Source organism: Harmonia axyridis, chromosome 5, assembly GCF_914767665.1.
Source record: "Harmonia axyridis chromosome 5, icHarAxyr1.1, whole genome shotgun sequence".
Taxonomy (NCBI): domain Eukaryota; kingdom Metazoa; phylum Arthropoda; class Insecta; order Coleoptera; family Coccinellidae; genus Harmonia; species Harmonia axyridis.
This window is the reverse complement of record NC_059505.1, coordinates 32,026,174-32,049,830: the sequence shown is the minus strand read 5'-3', so window position 1 is coordinate 32,049,830 and position 23,657 is coordinate 32,026,174. Positions and strand designations below refer to the sequence as shown.

Genomic DNA, 23,657 nt, shown 5'->3' with positions numbered 1-23,657 from the left:
GAGCATCAATAGGGACAAATGCCACTAGATAGATAGGGGATAAAGGAGGGTAGTTTATTTTATAATCAAGGAATGAAAGACGTTCGGTTTTTTATTGCATCGACTGTGTTCCGATAAGGTATTCACGGGAGATTGACTTGATTTCAAGTCAAGTAGTAGTTTTTCAAACTCAAGTCAAGTATTTATTTATCAAGTACTTGAATCACATCAAGCTACTTGATTTTTAGCATTTTTATTGTGTTGTGTCACATCAATAAAAATGAGGAAATGAGAAGGAACCTTGCACAGGACACTTTCATTTATTAAATTTATTGCATAAAAGAACCGAAAATATCAACTTTTTTGAAATAGAAACATAAATTAAATCACTATAAATCATAACAATGAAAAATGTTTCTTAATATTGGGAAACCTCCAGGTTTTGTTTGATTTCATAATTCTCCATCCAGGATCTATGACACATGAGGCATCTCATAGATATGTCGCCTAACCTAAAGCGGGTTTCTGTAACTGTAAGACCAGCTCTGGAAAATTGTCTGCCAACAGAAGCTGAAGATGCTGGCGTTGATAAAAATTCTTGGCCATTTTGGCCAAGTTTGGAAAGATATTTCTGGAACTACCAAAATCTACGAATAGATTTCATAGAAATATGAGAAAGCTACTTATGAAGTCATCCTGGCGAATGCTTCAGTCTCTCGGCGCTCGAGGAATTCCCTTATTTAGTCTGAGCTAGTACGAAATTGCAGAAATATATGCCGTGCGACGCGTACATATCAAGCTCAAGTAATATCAAGTGGCTTGATATCAAGTCAAGCAATAAATATCTAAAATCAAGTCAAGTCAAGCTCAAGTATGTAATTTTTCACGACCTTGATTTCAAGTCATGTAGTTTGTTAAAATGTCAAGTTACTTGGCTTGATTAATACCTAGTTCAGATTTAACCTCAATTTTGATCCATTCCTGTTGAATCATAGGGGATGAGGTAATTTCATATTTTTTCTTTATTTCAATACTTTATAAAAAGTTTTCTGTTAGAAAACTTGTTGCTTATGAAAATCCAAATGTGCAAATCCAAGCTCTCGGAGCTTTCAGCTTGTCATCAAAGATGTGTACAGATTGACGTTATCCTGATGAAACACAATTTCTCTCCTATTCACCAATGTTGGCCACTTATGTTCGATCGCCAGCTTCGAACAGTCGAGGGCAGAATTAGTAGAGTATTCCTTGCCAATACCAGCAAACACACATCAACACCTTACTGGACGTCAATCATGGCTTCGTCAAAGCCTAGGCCGCTTCGTGAGCTATCGACAACGACCTCTGTCGCTTTACATTGTCGTGAGTGTCAGTCTCCAGTTACCATCCGCTCCAGAAATGGGTCGATTCAGTTGCGATTCAACAGCGATTCATAGATGGAAATTCGTCTAATGGAGTCAGAAAGTGTGACACTCAAGCACTGAGATTTTTTTGTAAATGTTTCAAAACGATGTTTTGATAGATGTTCAGCTCAGGGCGACGGTACGACTGCTAACATTTTGACATATCTCGATAGTTACTATAATTTTCAGGGGTATCGCATTTTCGTGGAGATTATTAAAACACAGATGGATTACAGACGAGAACTATATTGTGCTACAGCACTTGGAAAAATCCTTGAACTGGTCATCACCTCGTAACTTACTTCACTGAACTCCCCTTCCCAGTTTTATACCTGGATTACAAACATAAAATCATATTGTACACCGTAAATTTCTTCTTCCTTTTCTTATTCTCTGAGTTGTATGCCTGCGCAATGGAATCATGGTGCCAGGACACTAATTGGAGTAGGGGAAAGACATCATCTATTGTATCTTTTTGAGAACCCTATGAATGAGAAAGCTATATGCACAAGTATCACGAAAGATCATTGTTAAAAAAATGTAGGTGTACATTTATATCAAGCATTGTGACGACAATTTTGGCTGGACATATACTTTATGTCTAATTGTTTTTTGTCGCCACAATTCCATCGACTTTTTCGATGACAGGCCTACCAGAGCACGCTGCACCAGGTGCATTTAACTCCACCATACTACAACGGAATTGCACGAGCCAGTGTTATGCAACACCAACCAGAGTATTGGCCCCCCTGTTTACATCGCTAATATTTTTGGTCACTTATGATGCTTATTTCATTTTCAGGTAGTAAAAATATGAAATATGAAGAATTTCATCCTTTGAGGAGTCCATACTCTTAACTACTTAACTGATGAAGCGCAATACTTTCAAAAAAGCGGAGAAAAGCAGGAAATAAACTTAGTTAAAAAAAGGCGCGAAATACAAATTTACTTTTTTCCCCAACTTGATATAATACATCTACAAGGCAACATAATTCAAAAACAATTCGTGAAGAAGGCATGACTTTTATTCAACTAGTTTTATTTCTCGAAAAATCAAATTTTCTAATATTTTTTTTTTCTGGACACGAACGATTTTTTTATTTGATATAAGATGCTACAATTTGTATGAATATTAAATCCACAACTCTCTCTTCTTGAAAGTGAATTTTTCATCTTTCGGGTACAAAATGGCGAATGCGCATAATAGAGTGATTAGGAATTTTATACACAAGAAATAGAGGAAAACATTAACGTGAAGTCCGGAACTTTTAAGCCCTCATTAATTCATGCACCAATTGCATCCTTGGAGACCACATAGGTATATGTGATCTTCAAGGCATCTTCAAGGCATGAATGAACTAACGTTCAAAAAATCCCGACTTCCTGCCAGTGCCTTCCTCATTTTGTTTTCGATATTCTGCTTCTCCTCTCCTGGGATCTGATGAGTGATCAATGAACATTATCGGAGAAATTTTGCGCCAGTCAAACTTTGGTACCCATTCATTTCCCCTATGGTGCTCCTGCGATGACCAAACTTTGTACGGTATTCGAAATTGTACATTCATTTCATTATCTTTTTTTTTAACAAATAAGTAGAAGGCAGCACTGTAAGACGATTTTCATAAAATATTAATATTTTCTCAACTATTTACTTAAAAATTCATTACAAAATCATTCAGGCTATGAAATGGTATGAAATGCATTTTTAAAACAATAATTCCCAAACATAAGATGGAAAATTTCATGTCAAGAGAATTACAATTCTATAAGTAACCCCAGAACTTCCAACCAGCAGAATCCACCCCCATAAATATTTATCCTACCCCTTTTAAATCCCGATAAAGACCAGCGTGTGATCCATCGAGAATTTTTCCGTCGGAGCAACTTGATTCCGATTCAAAACACATTAAAAAGTCGTTACGTAGTATCATTTCCTCGCCGATATGGAATAGAATGTGTGTGTGCTTCGCCCCATGTAATGCTGAAAATATGGAAGGAAACAGCTGACGGAAGCGTGTTCCGCAAAAAGAAATCGTACTAGCGCGGTTTCTTTGATGTGAGTCAGATCCATTAGTCCTAGTTCTGTGTGTGTGTGCCCCTCTATTTCTCTTTCTCGTGTGGAATTGATGGCCCTGCAATCTTCTGAAATATCTCCGACAATTTGAAACGAACGAATCCCAGGTTGCCTGGATTGATGCGGTTGTTTGTGATGATACAATACAATAATAGGTTTCCCTTCAGTTTTCTTGGCGAGAGCGTGATATTGGTTTCCTCTTGATCCTTTGTCGATCAGATGAGATACTCGTTAGATCAGAAATCGATAAGTCATCAATAACAATTAATTTAATGTTTTGTTTCCATGTGAGGTGCTTAGTTAAGGGTATGAGAACTTTAAATAATAATACACGACAGATCTATTGTTTGAATGAATTTTTATCATTATAAATATATAATTTTATGGAATGTTTTTTTATATGATTTCCATGGAAGCTTCTCATGCAGCTAAAAAGACAGACAGAGTGGCTCCAAATTTAGCTAAATGGCTGTCTCCTTATATAGAAAAAAACAATTTATTCAGCTAAAAAAAACATGATGCTGGAGGTTTGTCATCTTTATAATTGATTTGGGATGGGATGTTTCATAATTCCCACCGAATTCCAGTCTCTAGGATTTTCACCTTAATTATCCAGCCTTATGTAATAGTATATTCTATATGCAGAATAGGCTCCTATTCCAACACGAATGCGCAACACGAATGCGGAATTCGTATGAGTGATGGAATTGCCTTTTGCAACGAGTATTAGACGATATTTTCTCTATTTCAGTCAAGATTTGTGAAATATTGACGAAATTAAATGAGATTATATATCCTAGTGACTTCTGAATTATATCTTGGCAGTTGGTGTGCATTGAATTCGTGTATTATGTCTGACGAAATCGATTTAACACCACCAGACTCAAGAGAAATGTGAATAATGTTACAAATGATTTCATTATATCCACATTATATTACATTGACAATTATTGAAGTTTGTCAAAATTTTAATGGATTGGGTGTCAGTATAGGCAACGAAGAAAAAAAGAAGAACGATTCCCAAGTGTATAAATATCTTAAGTTATTACTTGATGATCCCTGACAAGGGTGAAACCGGTATATCGCTACTCTCCTTCGATGGCGTGCATTCTCCTTGGGTAACTTTCAATTTTGATTCCTACGTAATAACGTGGAAATCTTCTGTTTGACAATGGTTATGTGGATGGCATTTTGTCGAAACATTAACCAGATAAGTAATATCTCGAGTTATTTATACACTTGGAAATGGTACTTCTTTTTCTTTTTCTTCATTCATTAACAAGTGTCAGCCGTTTTTATTTATTATAGGCAACCACAAAACGAAAAATATAACTGAGAACGAAGCTGTAATGAGTTCACTACAGCACTGTTTTTAGAACTGTAATGAACTCATTACGATACTGGAATACAGAAAGAAGATTACTTAAATGAATTTTCAAAAGCACTCGAACAACATACATGATATTTTCGTCTTATGAAAAACTATACCGAATTCAATCAAGTATTCATTGCTGTAAACCAAAATACATCTACATCCTTTTTATGGACACTTCATATTTCTCACTTCTATGAACCTGATACCCTCTGAAGCCCACAACAATAAGCCAGCCTTCTTACCCCTCAAGCGTTCACCTAAACCAGGTTCTTAAAACTTTCCTGTGTCGAAAATTTATGAGAAGGATAGGGAACATACATGACATTATCCTTACATCCGCTTCTTTTCAGTCGTAAAGAAGGTGAGTGAAAAGGTTTTTGCCTGTTTTTCTTCCAAGGAAAGAGAAATGAAATTCTAGTTTTTATTCTCTTGAAATCGGAATTTTGATATACAAAGAGCAATATTTTTTTAGACTTTATGTTAGGTTTTAGATTTATAGTGTTGCCATAACACTATAGTGGTAATTTGAATAAATTGATTTATAAAAAACGGCACTATTATTTTGCCGCGATGACTGCAATTTTTGAAAAGGATGTCAATTGATTGGTTTATCAACTGTTGAAAAATCTTAAAAATGATGAAAATATCGCAAATCCTACGTTCTTATATACTATAGCGGAAATTAAAAATTCTGCTATTTTCAGAAATCGACCATATAATAATAATAATGGCCTAGATAGAAAGCCTACAGGAATACTTCAGAGATCAAGCAAGTACAGTGCATCCCATTTTGGGTGAGACAGCCAGGTTTCTCGCTTGTTATTTAAGATAGAGCCTTGCGGTTTTCACGTTCCTGTCCTACTTTTTCGTGAAACTCAAGTTGGTCTAATCAGATTTTGCATAACTGTTTCCGTTCAAAAGATACAGGGTGATTTTGAAAATTGATACTTTTCGGACCCCTTCTTTATCTCCGCAATTATTAGAAATAATGCTGAGCTGAAAACTACGTCTGAATCAGAATTCTGCGTAGAATCCAGTGGCGTACTCAATTTTTTTTTTCGGGGTATGGTTTTGAAGATTCAACACAAACCTATATTTTTTTCAATAGAACACCCTATATATCATTACTTCGTTGAATTCGTTATTTTTTTCCCTTCAAAATGATATATGATACTATATAGTATCATATATCAGATCATCATATATAGATGGTCAGAAATGTTAAAAAAACACTAAAACATCAAATAATGATGATGATTTTTTGTTAATGAGCAATGGATTTTCCATATGAAAAAAAGGATTAATTGGATAATTTTCATTTGTGATTTTTATTTATAGTAGAGTAAGCAAACAAATATAATACACTCATCACAAATATGAAAAACAAAACGGAGGTACCTTCCTAATAGCAACAAATAAATTATACAAAAATTCATAAACATTGCATGATATCTTACAGCTTAAACTGTTCAAATTACTGTCCATTTTCCTCTAATACATAATTGACAAAACTTTTCAATACGCCTGAGTGCATTTAATATTATAAAAGGGCGGTTTTGTAAATCCTGGAAACCTGCCTCTCTTGATGCCCGAAGTTCTTCGAGACTGTTATGTCTTTTACTGTAGTATATTATATGTATTAGGGAAAATGGACAGCAATTTGAACAGTTCAAGCTGTAAGATATCATGCAATGTTTATGAATTTTTGTATTATTTATTTGTTGCTATTAGGAAGGTACCTCCGTTTTGTTTTTCATATTTGTGATGAGTGTATTATACTTGTTTGCTTACTCTACTATAAATAAAAATCACAAATGGAAATTATCCAATTAATCCTTTTTTTCATATGGAAAATCCATTGCTCATTAACAAAAAATCATCATTATTTGATGTTTCAGTGTTTTTTTAACATTTCTGACCATCCTACCTATATAGTATCATATATCATTTTGAAAGGAAAAAAATAACGAATTCAACGAAGTAATGATATATAGGGTGTTCCATTGAAAAAAATATAGGTTTGTGTTGAATATTCAAAACCATACCCCGAAAAAAAAAATTGAGTACGCCACTGGATTCTACACAGAATTCTGATTCAGACATAGTTTTTACCTCAGCATTTTTTCTAATAACTTCGGAGATAAAGAAGGGGTCCCAAAAGTATCAATTTCCAAAATCACCCTGTATCTCTTGAACGGAAACAGTTATGCAAAATCTGATTAGACCAACTTGAGTTTCACGAAAAAGTAGGACAGGAACGTGAAAACCAGAAGGCTCTATCTTAAATAACAAGCGAGAAACCTGGCTGTCTCACCCAAAATGGGATGCACTGTACATCAGAGGTCTACAAAATACTGTGTGAAGCAGATTAATCAACACCTCCTTCACAGGAGCAATTTTCATAAAACCATCAGACAAACCAAGAAAAACTACAAAGATGGAGAGAGAAGCCCCTGCACAAAAGATATTTCAAAGAGGTGAATCAGGATCAGTTCGACATTGAAGCGTCAAACTATTGGCTTCCTTCAGGTGCAATGTATACAGAAAAGGAAGGTTTTTTTAGCCATTCAAGACCATCAAGTCATCACAACGATAGACTACTGCAAGCATACCATGACCAAGATTACTGACGATCGATACCCACATCCAAATGTCGAAAGTTGGTTTGCATAAGACCAACAATGTTTCGTAGCCGATATGATACGTTCTACAGAGTCCAGCTAATAAAGAAGTATTTAGCTATATCGTACCATCCAATATGAAGCCATCTACTCGAGTTAACTGCTTGCGATCAATGTAAACGGTCTGAAATAGTGAAACTACACTTGTATACCAGTAGCGATCTAATTTATTGATACTTCCATTTTTATTCAGCCTTAAAATCCTAACTGGTTTCCGATCTTATCCAATTCCATTTCTTCTCGAATTAACGATAGAAGTTTTCGGCGAAAGTGAATACAATAGTTTTAATGAAATCGGAAAAAAGTAATTCTGCCGACTCGAAAAATTATTTGCAGTTTGAGAGAGGACAATACACCCTTGTATCTACGTAGTTCTCCAACCGAACAATAATTCCAGACAGTGATAATGAGGGAGATATGAAATCTTCAAGAACGACAATGCTCCTCAATGCAACTACGATTTTGAGACGAGGCAAAGTTATTTAGAATACACCAGATGAATCTGATGTTATTCTATCAGCTACTACAAACAGAACTGTTTCTTTTGTAGAGCTTTTATATCGAGAAGACAGTCATCAAAGGATGCTCTCGTTTGAGAGAATCACCATTTAGCAATATCGTTCCATTCCATATGAAGCCATTCACTTATGAGGCTCAAGTTAACTGCTTGCAATCAAAGCAAACGGCATAAGAATAGTGCAACTACAGTTGTAAACCAGTAGCGATCTCATTTATTGATACTTCCGTTTTTATCCAGCTTCAGAAACCAAACGGAATTTCGATTCTATCCACTTTCATCTCTTCTCGAATTACAGATAGAAGTTTTCGACGATAATGAATACAATAGTTTTAATTAAACTGGAGAAAAGTAATTCTGTCGACTCAGCAAGATTCTTTGGAGTTTGGCAGAAGACAATACTGCCTTGTATCTTTGTAGTTCGAACCAAACAATCATTCCAAACAGTAACAATGAGGAAGATTTGAAATCTTCGAGAAGGATAATGATTTAGAGTGCAACGAAGATTCTGAGACGAGCCACGTTATTAAGAATACACCCTCTGAATAATTGATTGATTGATTCTCCATTCAGCTGCTACAAAAAGGATAAATTCTTCGATAGGGCTTTGATATCCAGAAGACAGTAATCGAAGGATGATTTGGTAAGAGAAAAGTAAGATTGAGCAATATCATTCCATCTTATATGAAGCCATTCCCCCATATCTTTCAAGTTAAGTCCTTGCGATCAATCTAATAGTGCAACTACACTTGTATACCGGTAGCGATCTCATTTATTGATACTTCCGCTTTTATTCAGCTTTAAAAACCGAACTGTTTTCCAATCTTATCCAATTCCATCCCTTCTCGAATTACAGATAGGAGTTTTGGTCGAAAATGAATACAATAGTTTTAATTAAATCCGAGAAGAGTAATTTTGCAGACTCGAAAGATTCTTTGCAGTAAGGAATAAGACAATACTCCCTTGTATCAAAGTAGTTCAAACCAAACAATAAATCCAAACAGTAACAATGAGGGAGATTTGAGATCTTCGAGAACGACAATGGTTCACAGTGCAACGAAGATTCTGAGACGAGGCAACGTTATTTAGAATAGACCAGATAAATCCATCTGATGTTTTTTATTCAGCTGCTACAAGCAGGTCTGTTTCGTCTGTAGGGCTTTGATATCGAGAAGACGGTTATCAAAGGATGCCGTCGTTAGAGAAAATTCCTTCGAAAAATTAACTTTATCGAGAGAAAATCACGGACTGATTCTGACGAATGCCTCTTCGGGTTTCGGGATGAATGGAGTTAGGCATCCTCAATTTTCTAATTACTTTCCGTTGGAAATATAATTCAAATTAATTCCATCTTCGTTCCATGTTTTGAGTTTTGGAACGGAATGGGAGGAAGCTTTGATGGAAAACGTTATCTACTTTGAAAACCAATTTATTTCGGTATATTCGCTCCATTAGACTTCTTGGAAAGAGCGGTTGGTTTCAGTAGTTAGATATAAACCCGAATACCCATTAAAATTGATTTGTTTTCAATAACTTTTGGTATACAAGTTTATCATCACTAGAATACAAATTTCCAGTCTTTTTACTATTATGTTATAGCTAATAGATTGAATTTGGTCAATATGGTCAGAATTGTCAGTAATTGTGACGATGAATATTGTTTGCAAGTGTTGATGATACCAGAATTTGAAGAAATTCAAATGATCTTCAATTAACTGAGTTTGATTGGGGATGAATAATTGGACTAAGGGAGACTGGACAAATCATTTATTTTATTTATTTATTTATTTAAGACAAATAGGAATACAAACAGGTAAACCCCAATACAGCATTCACAGTTTGACAATTAATATATCATACAAGATATTGAAATAATGAAAACAAAATTCAAGCTATGCTATGAACTATAAACTAAAAATTAAACTTAACATTATCTGAAAATGATCAGCATACTGAAAATACAAAGGGCAACTTTAATTTTAAAATTCTCTTCAATTCATGGAGTTGAACATTGAAAATATCAACATCACATGAAAAAGAATTAAATGTTGACAGCATTCTACACAGTGGCGAATTTTGGGTTACATACCGCGATATTGGTGCTAGACTGCAAAAAAGTTGTGGTGAGATGTGAGATATTGTCAGACATGGTTTTGAGAACAAAAAGAGCTTAGTACATAAGAGGAGTTCTTACAATAACACCTCTTCAAGACTCAGAATTGCTAGCTTTGTGAGATTGTTCCTTTACAACTAGGAAAATTGCGCGAACTAGTGGTTTGCGAAACTACTTTGTGTAGCCATGAACGTCACAGTCACTCACAGGTAAGAAGGTGACGTGGTGAATACCGTGATGTCCAATTTTATGTTGAGGGGCCACTCGGTATTATCGTGTAGAGTGTCACTGCTCACGGCTCTAGATTATCTGTAGTTTTAATACAAGGCGTGTAATTAAAGTAAGGTCTCCAAGGCCATTGTATCGCCGCAAGTAGCGCTAGATGAAATCCGGCAACACTGTTGTATATGTTAGGCCCCCCTCCACCAATCGACACCTGGTGGAGCTTATTAGGACGCTCAGTCTTGACGTAGCAGCCATTTGCAATGGAAGTGCCGGTTGTTGCTCCCACCAGGTGCGAGTTACGTTCAGTCATTAAGTTTTTGCACTAAAAAAAAACTCCACCTATAGAAATTCATCGTCAATTGGAAGAAGTGTATGGTGAGAAATGTCTGGACGTGAAAAACGTTCGAAAATGGTGTAGAGAATTTTCTGCTGGCCGACTAAACATTCACGACGAGGAGCGCAGCGGCAGGCCGTCACACTCGGACGAAACAGTGCGGAAAGTTGAGGCGCTTGTGCTGAAAGATCGCAGGTTGACTCTCAATGAGTTCGACGAAAAACTGCAAGATGTGTGCAGTAGAGACTCTATTCATTCAATTTTGGAGAATAACCTGCAATACCGAAAATTGTCAGCCAGGTGAGTACGCGCACCTGGCGGGAGCGACAACCGGCACTTCCATTGCAAATGGCTGCTACGTCAAGACTGAGCGTCCTAAAGAGCTCCACCAGGTGTCGATTGGTGGAGGGGGGCTTAACGTATACAACAGGGTTGCCGGATTTCATCTAGCGCTACTTGCGGCGATACAATGGTCTTGGAGACCTTACTTCAAATACACGCCTCGTAAAAGGTAGCATGACCTCGCAGCATTACATATAAAAGGAATAATGGAATCACATGATATTCCATATTTTTGGACTATCCAAAACCGAACATCCAGAAGGATATTGACCAACAACATGTGGAAAGAGTAACGTTTGAGTACTCCGAGGATATCGGAAATAATTTGAGGCCATGGCCAATATAAACTCAGGATTTGTTCCCAATTAAAAACGCGTGGAACATGATCGGTAGAAAATTGAACAATTTATCAGATCCAGCTCAAACTCTGGCAGTGCTACGACATGAGATTGAGGTGGCCTGAAATGAGATCCCCCAGGAGGATGTTGATCACCTAATGAGGAGTATGTCTAGACTCATTAATAAATGTATAAGACACAATGTTGTATCAACACCTAACACCTTATTGCATAATTTGAATAAACTTCGTCTATCTTTAATAGATAAATTCGAAATTTTAAATATTTGGGGTTTATGACCTTCCTTATATTTGTATTTATTATGATTATTCAGTATTTGAATTTTTTTTCGTGAGTAGTTAAAAGTACTGTTTTGTACCGAGAACAATTTTCGAAGAAAACAAATCCACAAATACATACTTTTAAGACCACGACTTTTCCATCAGTTCTATTGGGAAGCGTGAAATCCTGAAAAAAAAAAGATAATTAATAGTAAATATTTATATTCGTATCAATGAAATTACAATTCGTGGAAAATTCGAACCAATCATCTAAAACGAATTTCAACATATAACCTTCATTTCTTTCTCTTCTTGATTAATAGAAGAATTAATTAATTTTTGAAAACAGACCATTTTTGATCTTGCAGATCTCTTTTGTTTTCTGTCTCCATTAGTAGACCGGTTATGATTCAAATATTCGATATAAAAATAATGATAAGTAAGAGGAAAATATCTAAAAATTCATAACTCTCATACTATTGAGTTTCAGTAATTTTCGTTAAAAATATTTTATTCAGTACAATTCTCGCAATAAACATTTTGAATATCGCTTTTTTGTGGAGTCGATTTTTGGGGATTTGAATTTTCCAACATTTGGTTCTCATGTTCATGTTCTCACGCTAGGGAGATCAATGTCATACAACATCTGATTTTTGTACCAAATTTCAAGCCAATCAATAGCTACAATACTTTCCGAAAAAACTCTGGTCAGCGGGAGAATGGATTTTCTATATTCGATTTTTGATTTTCAAACATTTCAAAACGTAATCTGTGAAGGGAGAGTGAAATAGTTATTTTCGTTATAAGTGCAGAAAGTAGAATTTTTCCAAACAAAACTGCCGTTGCCCGAACGATGCGAAGCGGAGTTCAGTAGTTGAGCTTGGAAATAGTTAATTTATAATAAAAGTGTGGAAAGCATTGATATTCTTCCACGGAATCAAAAATGAATTAATGAATGAGTATCAGGATGACCCTTCTGTACGAGAATTACACATTATTTTCTCGAATTCACTGAATTTTTATTGGAATTAATGGAATGATTCTATAAATATCGTTCAGTGATTTTTGCATTAGAAAATTTTGATTCACAGCACTGTTTGCTCTATCACAAGTTTGACAGATAATAGATGAATTCGAGTATAAACCTATAATAATGAAATATAACCATAAAATCTGTGTGAAACTGAAATATTTCCACACTTTTTGTTGTGGCAGAATGAACGGATTTACCACAGAATTTTTGCTTCATTTTTCTTTTTCTACGAGCGCATGAAATAAATTTGAACTCTAATGTTCATTAATTATTCATATCGTAATTCTGCATGTAGTTACTCGTTACCACAGTTATCTCATCATTGGCGTTAATTGGGCGTTCGGTGCATAGAGACATGATAGAGTTTAATTAACTCTTTAATATTGCGTAAAAAACCGCTGCTATTTTTCACTTATATGAGTGCAGACGAGGAATAGCACCTCATGAAAAAGTGATTCTTTGCGACTTCAAATGCGTGCGGAAAAAGGGTTGAGAGCACACGCTTGTAAAAAAAATTGTTATTTTCCTAATAAGTGTGGAGAGTGATCCTTTTCTGCAAGAGACTGCAGTTGACTCCGCTTCGCGTCGTTCGGTGAAGCTGTCGAGTGCGGAAAAGGCACATTTCCACATAAGGAACAATATTTTTCCTACTAGCGTAAATGAAACACTTTCATGGAGAGTTTTCGTCTTGATAACGACTGACGTTATAAGAAATTGTGCGCCCAGCCGCAAAGAGAAAAGTTTGAATTTTATGATTGGAGCATAGAGACATGCCAAAATATTATGATTGATGTAATTCTTTAATATTTGCGTGCGGAAAAAACTCTTGCTATTCACTTTCCGTATGCATATGCGTGCGGAAAGTGAACAGCAGGTCTTTTTTTGTACGTGTTTGAAAAAGTGCTACTTTTATAATATAATATAATATAATAATAATAGAAACGTCAATGCGTGTGGAATGTATTACTTTCGAAATGCTAGTAGGAAATAGTTAGTCTCCTAACAAGTGCGGAAAGTGGTACTTTCCCGCATGAAACTATCGTTTCAAGCAGTTGAGTGCGGGAAAGACATGTTCGCAAGAGTTTAGAACAATATTTTCTCTACAATGTAATTGAAATTCAAAAGATTTGATTAATTATTCACATAGACATGAATGACAGACGTAATTTTGCATGTCATTACCAAAGTTATCTCACCCTTGACGTTCAATTGGGCGTTCGGTCCATAGAGGCATGACAGAATTCAATTTATTCTTCAATATTTGCGAGCGGAAAAATCCACTGCAATTTCTTTCCGGCACGCATATGCGTGCGGAAAAGAAATAGCAGGGGTGTTTCCCGCACTGTGGGAAAGTGAATCTTTGTGACTTAAAATGCGTGCGGAAATAGAGTTGAAAGCGCACGCTTGTAGAAAATAGTTATTTTCCTAATAAGTGCGAAAAGTGATACTTTTCAGCAAGAGATTGCAATCAAGCTGTCGAGTGCGGAAAAGGCACTTTCCACATGAGTAAGGAACGTAATTTTTAAACGTCAATTCATGTGGAATGTATTACTTTCGAAATGCTAGTAGGAAATAGTTAGTCTCCTAACAAGTGCGGAAAGTGGTACTTTCCCGCATGAAACTATCGTTTCAAGCAGTTGAGTGCGGGAAAGACATCTCCGCAAGAGTTAGTAACAATATTCCTTCTACAAGCGCTTGAAATGAATAGAAACTCAAAAGCTTTCATTAATATGTCATGAATGACAGACGTATAATTCTGCATATCGTTACCATAGCTTTCTCATCTTTGAAGTTAATCGGTCGTTTGGTGTATAGAGGCATGATAGAATTCAATTCATTCTTTGATATTTGCGTGCGCAAAATCCATTTCTATTTCTTCTCCTCACGCATATGGAGGTGTTTTTCCCGCACTTTGTGGAAATTGACTCTTTGTGACTGCGTGTGGAAAAAGAGTTGAAAGCGCACGCTTGTAGAAGAAATTTCCTTCATTTTAATTTTATTCGATTCCAAAGGTTCATTACTGGAAATAATAAATCAATATTAATGGATGACTCGAATGAGTGGAGTACAATTTTGAAACTTCGTCTCTGAATCCTCTAATTGAGCTGAAATCGAATCCAAGACCTTTTTATAGTCACAATGCTCTCGAAACTTCATTTTCCGAAATGAGAGATATCGAGTTCCAACTAGTTCGTTCGAAATATAATTGGAGGTAATCTCTTTCGAGTTTTAATGAAGAGAAGCAATTCATGAGATTGGACAGTCTCTCCCTTCCAAAGAAATAAACTTTCAGCAGAGACAAATGCCGAAGAAAAACTCACCCCCTTCGAGATCAAACTTTGTAACAAACTTTCCATTCCGACAATCCATAATGAACTTAACGACTTCTGTCATTCGGGGCTGCGCGAGATGTTGCATGTTTCCATCTGTCCGGGAAATTCCGAGGAAATCCCGTATTCCCTGCGGTCGAGTGTGTTCCAGATTTTTCCGAAATAGTTCGGTCATCTTAGTAGTTCAGCTTGGAATTTGAGATACCCAGTTATAAACACGTAGAAGTTTGTCATTTGACATCCTTAAAGTTGTCTGGTAGCTTGTTCGCTATATTTAAAATCTTAGGTTAGAGGTCACAAAATCGGTATTTTAAAATTTTTTTCAAATTTCTCGTTTCCTATGGGGTTTTCGCTATTTGTGTCATGACCAATTTCGTAGACGATTGAATTCCCATCAAGATTCGTCTCCAAAATTTTTAATAACTTGAATCGTTTTCGAGTTAGAGGGTGTAGAGCACGCGGTTAAAAAATCATCTGAGAACAACCTCGTCAACAACACGTCATATAAAGTTCATTAATTATTGAAAAATACATCGTAACATAGGAATACAACTTTGCTCCCGTCATTTTTTCCGAAATTCGTGGCTTTATTGTAAAAAACTGGTTACACATTTATGATTCGAAGTATTGTCCATCGCTGGCCACTTCTTTCTCACATCTTTCGGACAGCGTACGAATCCCGCGTTGAAAAAACTGGTCATCTTTTGAAGTGATCCACGAATCGATCCATAAGATTCTTCATAAGACCAGAAGTGATGGTCAGCCAGGCCTTGTGCCATTGATCGAAACAAGTGATAGTCCGAGGGAGCAACGTCTGGAAAATAAGGCGGATAGTAGTCCCCATTTCATCGTTCCCAAGTATGTCTTGACCACTTTCGCAACATGGGCTCGAGCATTGTCATGCTGTAGAATCACTTTATCATGTCTCTCGTTTTATTGAGGCCGTTTGTCTTTTAATGTTCAGCTCAAACGCATTAATTGCGTTCGATAACGATCGCCTGTGAATGTTTCAGTCGGTTTTAGATACCTGTAATACACTATGCTAAGCTGATTCCAACAAATACTGAGCATGACCTTGGAACAATGAATATTTGGTTTGAACGTCGACGTGTAAGCATGGCCGGAATATTTCCATTATTTTCTGCTCTTGGAATTATCGTAATGAACCCATTCATCTTCAGAAATGCACTTTCCGTCTTTGCCTTGCAAGCAGCTGTTCTAAAGCAAACAAAAGCCTTTCATCATTTCTGCTTCAACTCGTACGGCACCCAATTTCCTTGTTTCTGAATCATTACCATGACTTTCAGGCGTTTTGAAATGGTTTGTTGAGCCACTCCCAATGATTCTGCCAATTCTTGTTGCGTATGACACGAGTCTTGATCAAGTAATGCCCCCAATTCTGCATCTTCGAAAACTTTCTCTCTTCCACCACCATGCTGGTCTTCGACTCCGAAATCACCGTTCTTGAAGCTTTGAAACCAATCTCGGCACGTTCTTTCACTAATATCGGAATTACCATAGGTATTTGAGAACAATCGATGAGCCTCAGCCGTAGATTTCTTCATATTGAAGCAGAAAATTAAAACCTCCCGAAAATGACGAGAATTTGGCTTGTATAAGCTGACATGTTTAAACGAGAACTTTATGATGCAGACACAAATCGACTAATATTTCGATAGCGTTTTGTTTACAAGAGCTTATTGTATGACATCTACGATCTATTTATTTCGACTACCACTTACCGCTACAGCCATCTATTTCAAACAAAGTTGTACACCTATTATCAAGTAAATGAGATTATTGTTAAAATGAATTATGTGAAGTGCAATAAAAATCGGTGATTTATTGGAAGAAATATCTCTAATTTCGGTTTAAACCAAGTAGTCACGTGGTGTTGTTCCCAATTGAATAATGTTCCAATCAACAGGTCTCCGCCCTTTATCCCGAAAACAATTCATCGTGCAGAAAACTATATGAACAAAAGTTGTAGGGAATTTTCTCTTCTATAATATTTATAAAGCTAAATAAAGAGATAGCGAAAACTGCATAAAAAACGAGATATTTTTCAAAAATATCGATTTTCGTGACCTTAGATTTCAATAGTCGTAGACAGCCTCTACCATATGTAGGTTCTTGGAAAACTTTCAGGCTGTCAAAATACAAGTTCATAGCTGGGTATCTCAAAATTTTGACTAAGATCACTGGACTATATTGAATGTTTCCATCTTTCCGGGAAATTCTGAGGAAATGCCGCATTCCCAGCGGTCGAGGCTGTTCCAGATTTTTTCCGAACAGAAGTGGATTTCAGCCCGGTTTCTTTCATAATTCAGACCCCAACGTTATAAATCCTGTAGCGCTAAAGTTTTTCCGATCGCCCAAGATTCGGGTAGAGCGATTGACCCCGTATGCTTCGGGAAATGGTGGAAATCACGAAAAACCGCTTAATTGAGAAACTTAATTTCCGAGGAAAATTGGAATTTGTTTTCACTTCCCTCGCGTTTTTGGCAGAACGAGCAGAAAAAATTTGGCAGGGGGCATCAGTCATCACGTAACTTTCTGGTTGGGGCGGTTGAAATTTTGGAGGTCAATTAATCATTTCTATGGTTCGTTATCGCAGGAAATTAATTGAAGAAGATCCAATCCTTGGTCATACGAGGATGGATTAGGAGAATTGGCACAACCGATAGCCGAAAATAACAACATTTCGAAAGATTATCAGAAAGTTGTATACAGGGTGGGCCACGGTCAATGGCACCCTAGAGTTTCACAGAGAAAGAAAGGTTCGATTTTATTGAAAATTTAGTTTCTTGAATAAAATCCACTGCTCTATTGATGCCAAAGTTATTCCACTAAAATCTAGATCACCTTGTATATGTATGTATGATCGGGTGTCCCAAATTCGTCGTCTAGTGAGGTATCTCAGAATCCCTTTGAGCTAAAAAAAATGAAGGGTACATTTTGAGGCACGATTTTTGAGAGAATTATTTTGGTGAAAATGTAACCTCATAAATTCAACTGTTTTCAAGATATAAGAGTAAATTGGAAAATGACGTGAAATGAAAACTTCTCATAACTTCTTCATTATTAGTGCTATTAACATGAAATAAAAGCATCCTACGAGACTTCATTTAGTAGAATCCATTGGTATTGTATTGCTATTAGATCCGAAGTTCTAATACAAATTTGTATTTTTTCAAATGTGAACCAAAACAATTTTTATTACGAATAACATCGCATAATTTTTCCTTTTTCAAAAATATATAACAAGATATATACATTTTTCAATTAACTAACTAACTAACTAATCGTAAAAGTTTCAGTTTCACACGGTAAATCAACCAAGTGCCTTTCTATAATAATCTGTGAACTTAAGATAATTAATGTTTTCGGTGGCCACTACGGTCTTCGGATTTAACACAGTTAGATTTATTCAATATTTCAATATTTCTCAAATTGATAAAAGTAATCTGAAGTTCGCAGTTTATTATTGATGGACACTTGGTTGATTTTTTGATGATATTTATGTGGGATCCGAATTCTTAACACCCAACTGAATGATACGCTATTGACTTGACGAAACGAAAACTACACGATCGATCCTAAAACGGTGGACCATGCAGTTTTTATCGATATAGGGAGACGTAAGGGGAAGAGGTACTTGAGACTTAAGACTGAGACTGGAGTACGATACATACGAACGAGGGTGGAATTCGACGTTAGAGAATAGACGGACATAGTTAGTATTCGACGTTACAGATTAGACGGAAAAGGTAAAAGAATTCGAAGTGATAGACGCATATGATTCGACGTGAAATATATTAGATGCAGCTAGTTAGATAATTCGACGTTAGATATAGACGGATCTACTCGAATAATCAGACAATAGACGAAAGTTCAGTGGCTGTACATTCAATCGACATTGAATTGTACATAGTGTAAATAAACAATAGTTTAGTACCGGCGGCCTTTTTTATAACCCCTAGACAACGAAATAAAAACCCTACATTTATAATTTGATAAGAGATTTATATATCATGTTATACATTTTTGAAAAGGGAAAATGAAGCGATTTCATTTGTTATGGTTTACATTATATTCAACATTTAAAAAGTTTTTATTATAGCTTCAAAACTAATGGAAATAAAGGATCAATTATTACACAAATGGATTTGTCTGAAAAAAGTGCCTGTCTTTGTTTCATGTTAATAGCGTCAATAATAAAGAAGTTATAAGAATTTTTCATTTCACACCATTTTTCTGTTTTCTTTTATAGCTGGAAAACAGTTAAACCTATAAGGTTGCTTCTTTCAATAAAACAATTTGGTCAAAAATTGAGTCCGAAAATGTGCCATTCATTTTTATCTAGCTCAAAGAGGATACCCTCACCAACCACCGAATTTGGACACTCAATACATACAAGCTATATATGTGGTATCCAAGAATGCAATTGACACGTTAATAATCAAGCTCATGACTTCACGTCAGTGTTCTCCTTATTTTTTACATAGGTGCTCTATGATCCCATATTATAAATAGACCGAGATTGTCGTGGATTTCAACATCCACCTCATCCTGCTTCAATCTCTCTGCGTCTTGATGACGTAAAGGAGCTACAAAGAAAGGGTTGTTTGAGGTTTGTATCGTGGCAAGATGAATTTCACCGCGAATGGGTTTCAGTGGTTTATATCTCAAAACTGTTGCCTCCAGGTATTACCGGTTTGGGTTCTTTGTGTGCTTCTGTCTACAAGGCACTTCAGAAATTCTTGATGTGGCTCGTAGAAGGAACGAATTGCAGCTTGTATAAGGGGACTGAACAGTGACATGCTTGGGATTTGATAGGAAAGGTTGGAAATTAGGTGGAAATGGGTTTGGAGCTTATTTTATCTACTGGGAAATTTATTGTATGTCATACCAGTTTGTTATTAGGAGTTTATTGCCTATAGTTATCAATGTCGTTGAGTGTATCATGCCCTTGGGATAATCTGAATACTGTATGGCCCTTGGCCATGAACATTTTTATATCCATTTAATGAGTACTACACCTCTTTTTATTTTAAGGAGATTCATAACTCTTTTGAGCGTAATGATCAATTCCTCTATCATATTCACTTAAAAAAGCTACCGTTTTCAAGATATTTCCACTTGAACAAGTATAATAATCGATGCGTGTTGAAGATACTACTTTATTTTGCATTTTTCACAAGAATGATTAGAAAATGGATTTGACGTTTAAGTAAGTTGCTCTGGTTTTTTTGAGACACTATCTATTCTATTAGTGTTTCCCCGATTGAAGAGATCGTTACTTTTCGGTACGACCATGTATGACATTAACACCTTTTATTTTGGATAGTAAGCTTTTCCGGTCATATATATTTATTTGGATAATTCATATGAGACTATTGTGAGGAATCACTCCTGAAGTTTGTCAAAGTACTTTTGAATCACCCTATATTCTTCAGGATCTCACAAACCCAGATTTTTTGCAATGATTTATGTGATTTTGTGAAATTTGTTTTTTTTAAATGTTTGTAAAGTACAACGACCTCATCTATAGGTCAAGAAAAGCCTGTTTTTGGACAATGCTGTAGGCGTTCTAGATGTAGTCTTCTGGAGAGTCGATGGGATGTCCTAAAGGAACATAATTCCTCTTCTATTCGCCCAAGCTGGTCGCTTCTGAACGATTTCTTTCTTCAGACGGTCCAAGTGATGACAGTACATCTCCGAGTTAACAGTTGTCCCATAGGGGAGCAGCTTATAGTAGATAATAAGCTACCAATACCACCAAACACGTAGCAAAATCTTCCTGGCTATCAGTCCTAGCTTGGCCACGACCGTTTTCGCTTGACGTTGTCGTAAGCGATCCACTTTTTATCACTAGTCACCAACCGCTTCAATAGTTAGTCGATTTTGTTGCGATTCAGCAGCGATTTGCGAATGGAAGTCTGGCCCATGAGGTTTCTTTGCAGTTACTCGATTTTCTTATCGAGACCAGCCTTATGCGAATGGTTTCAAAAGGTTTTTGTGCAATCCTTAGCTTTTGGGTAATCTAAACATTGCTGACATGACGGTCGGACTCGACAATGACCATGATTTTATCAACAATTGCCCTTCCACTACATGGTGCATCTTTGGCATCGAAATTACCGGAACGGAATCGACGAAACCAAAAATGCTCGTGATTGGCTGTTACAGTATAAAAACTAGAAATACTGTTCACATTTTCAGTCGCCTGGTTTCTATTTTTGCTTTATCGTAGAAAAACTCAAAATTATACCGTATTTTCTTTTTGCAAGTGTACTTCTTCGACACGCGCTCAAACTGAACTGAGTCAACTAATCACAAAACTGTCACAAAATTTTCAGTAGTACGGAATTTCATCTATCAAACTTCATCTAGTGGATATACAGATAACTAAAGCCATCTATTGAAAAAATGATGTATGTCTTTTTACTCCACCAATAATAAAATATAACCATGAAATTTATGCGAATATGAGATATTCTCGCACGATTTTGTTCTATAAAATGTGGTAGAATGAATGGATTAGCCACAAAATTAGAGAACTAATTTTCTGATACATTTATATGAAAATCACCATTTCAGTGATGGACCACATTTTTCTAAAGCCTATAACAGTTCAACACCGAACCACTGTTCATAATTCATTCCGGCAAATCCCCCTTCTGAGATTTATGTTCTTAAATCGAGGTGTATGTGTTATCAGAAAATTAATTGATTGAGTTCCAGGGAGACGTATTACCAGGCGAAATTCAGGCTTCAATCAATTTACCCGTTTCAGTTGATTAACTCAGGCGATGTAAATCGAACCTTTGGCGGTGTCGATTGAACGGTTGCCGAGTCTAGACGATACATCTTTTAAAATCGACAGTTGAATGGCTTTCAACTAGAGCAATATTCAATAATCGCAAAAAAACATTGCTGATTGAATTGATAATATAATATGTGGCGACAAAAAGCAATTAGACATAATGTCTGTGTCTGGCCGAGTTTGTCGTCACAATACTTAATTTAAATGTAGCTGTATTAGTGTAACAATTGTCTTTCATGGTATTTCTGCATACAACTTTCTCATTCATAAGGTTCTCAGAAAGATCCAATAGAGAATACCTTTTCTCTACCCTAATTAGTGTGCAGGTACTATGATACCATTGCGCCGGCATACAACTTAGAGAATAAGAAAAGGAAGAAGAAATTCGCGGTGTACAATATGATTTTATGTTTGTAACCTAGGTATAGAACTGGGAAAAAGAGAGTTCAGTAGAGTGAGTTACGAGGTGATCACCAGTTGAGTTAGTAGAGTGTTCAAGGATGTTTCCAAGTGCTGTACCACAATAAAGTTCTCGTCTGTCGTTCATCAATGTTTTAATAATCCCTCCGAAAACGTGACACCCCAAAATAATATGATAATAAGTTTATTCGCTCGAATTGAAATTTCAAGGGCAAGATACAGGGTCGCCCAATGAAAACTCAACATCTCCATTTTCCAACTTCATAATGAAAATGTGGAAATTGCTTGCGACCTGTCAATTTATGATTCGATGGTAAACATCTTTTTCGCTTTTTTCATCCCCGTAACTTCATGGAGGTGAGCATAATTGATTTTGAATAGGGATGGGTGGTGTTGCGATGACTAATTTTGAAGATCGTATCGAGTACTATCTGACCCTTAAATTCGGCTTCCAAATCTCCCTTGTTAATGAAATAACAGCGAAAATAGTGAAATAGGCAATGTGGAATTTATCTCGAGAATATTATTCGTATCCGACACATTTCAAAAGTATTTTGTAGTTGTATTCTTTCACTATTTCACCTGTACCTACTTTTTTTATCGATGGAAATTTGAGCTGAATTTTTGGATCAGATAGTGCTCGAAAAGATCTACAAAATGAGGTATATCGAAGCGTGTCTCTTTCCATTATTGAATTGCATAACTTACTGACCACAAATAACTCAAGTCAAAAAATATACACAATGTTGTCATTATCACTAATTTGAATTATATCATTCCTATTGGAAAACCATATCAATTCATACCTACATGAAGATTATTGCACCTAATTTCGAATCTGTTTCTACTTCTACCATAAAAAGAACTGCAAGATATCCAATGAAATTCACCTCATCTGATATTTTACGGTCAATTAGTTGAAATCGATTCGAAATACGTTCAATTTTACAATGTTCAAAACCTCTGATTCAGTCCAGTATTCCATTAGGTTGCACGATTGAAAGATTTACATATTCAATTATTTTCCAAAATCGAATCATTCCAGAACGACCCACAAAACTGGACATAATTTTCGCCAATCAAACACTCCACATGCCCTTTTAATGAGGAACGCTCAATTATATAAACTCATCAGTTTAGAAGAGGAATAAAACAACCGGAATATCGGGAAAGCGGCCTCTATCAATAAATGGAATAAGCTGCTGTTAAAAAATAGTTTTGATACGGGAGGGCTGGATATCGAATTCATTATCAAATCAATCTCATATATTGAAACTATGATGACTAAAATATATGGCGAAAATGTATTAAAAAGCACTTTTCCAGAATTATCCCATTTCGTACTAAAACTTGACGTTTCAATAAATCATATCTTACCATTAGCAG

At 35.9% G+C, this 23,657-nt stretch overlaps 1 protein-coding gene across 1 annotated transcript in view; it reads right to left on the bottom strand.

Annotated features, from left to right (window-relative positions):
* Positions 1-11,854, bottom strand: part of LOC123679863 (octopamine receptor beta-2R-like) — a 109,314-nt gene extending 97,460 nt beyond the window's left edge. Inside the window, exon 1 of the mRNA XM_045617398.1 lies at positions 11,799-11,854. The gene's annotated coding sequence lies outside the window, so the exon portion shown is untranslated. The remainder of the gene's footprint in view (positions 1-11,798) is intronic.
* Between the last annotated feature and the right edge of the window lie 11,803 nt (positions 11,855-23,657).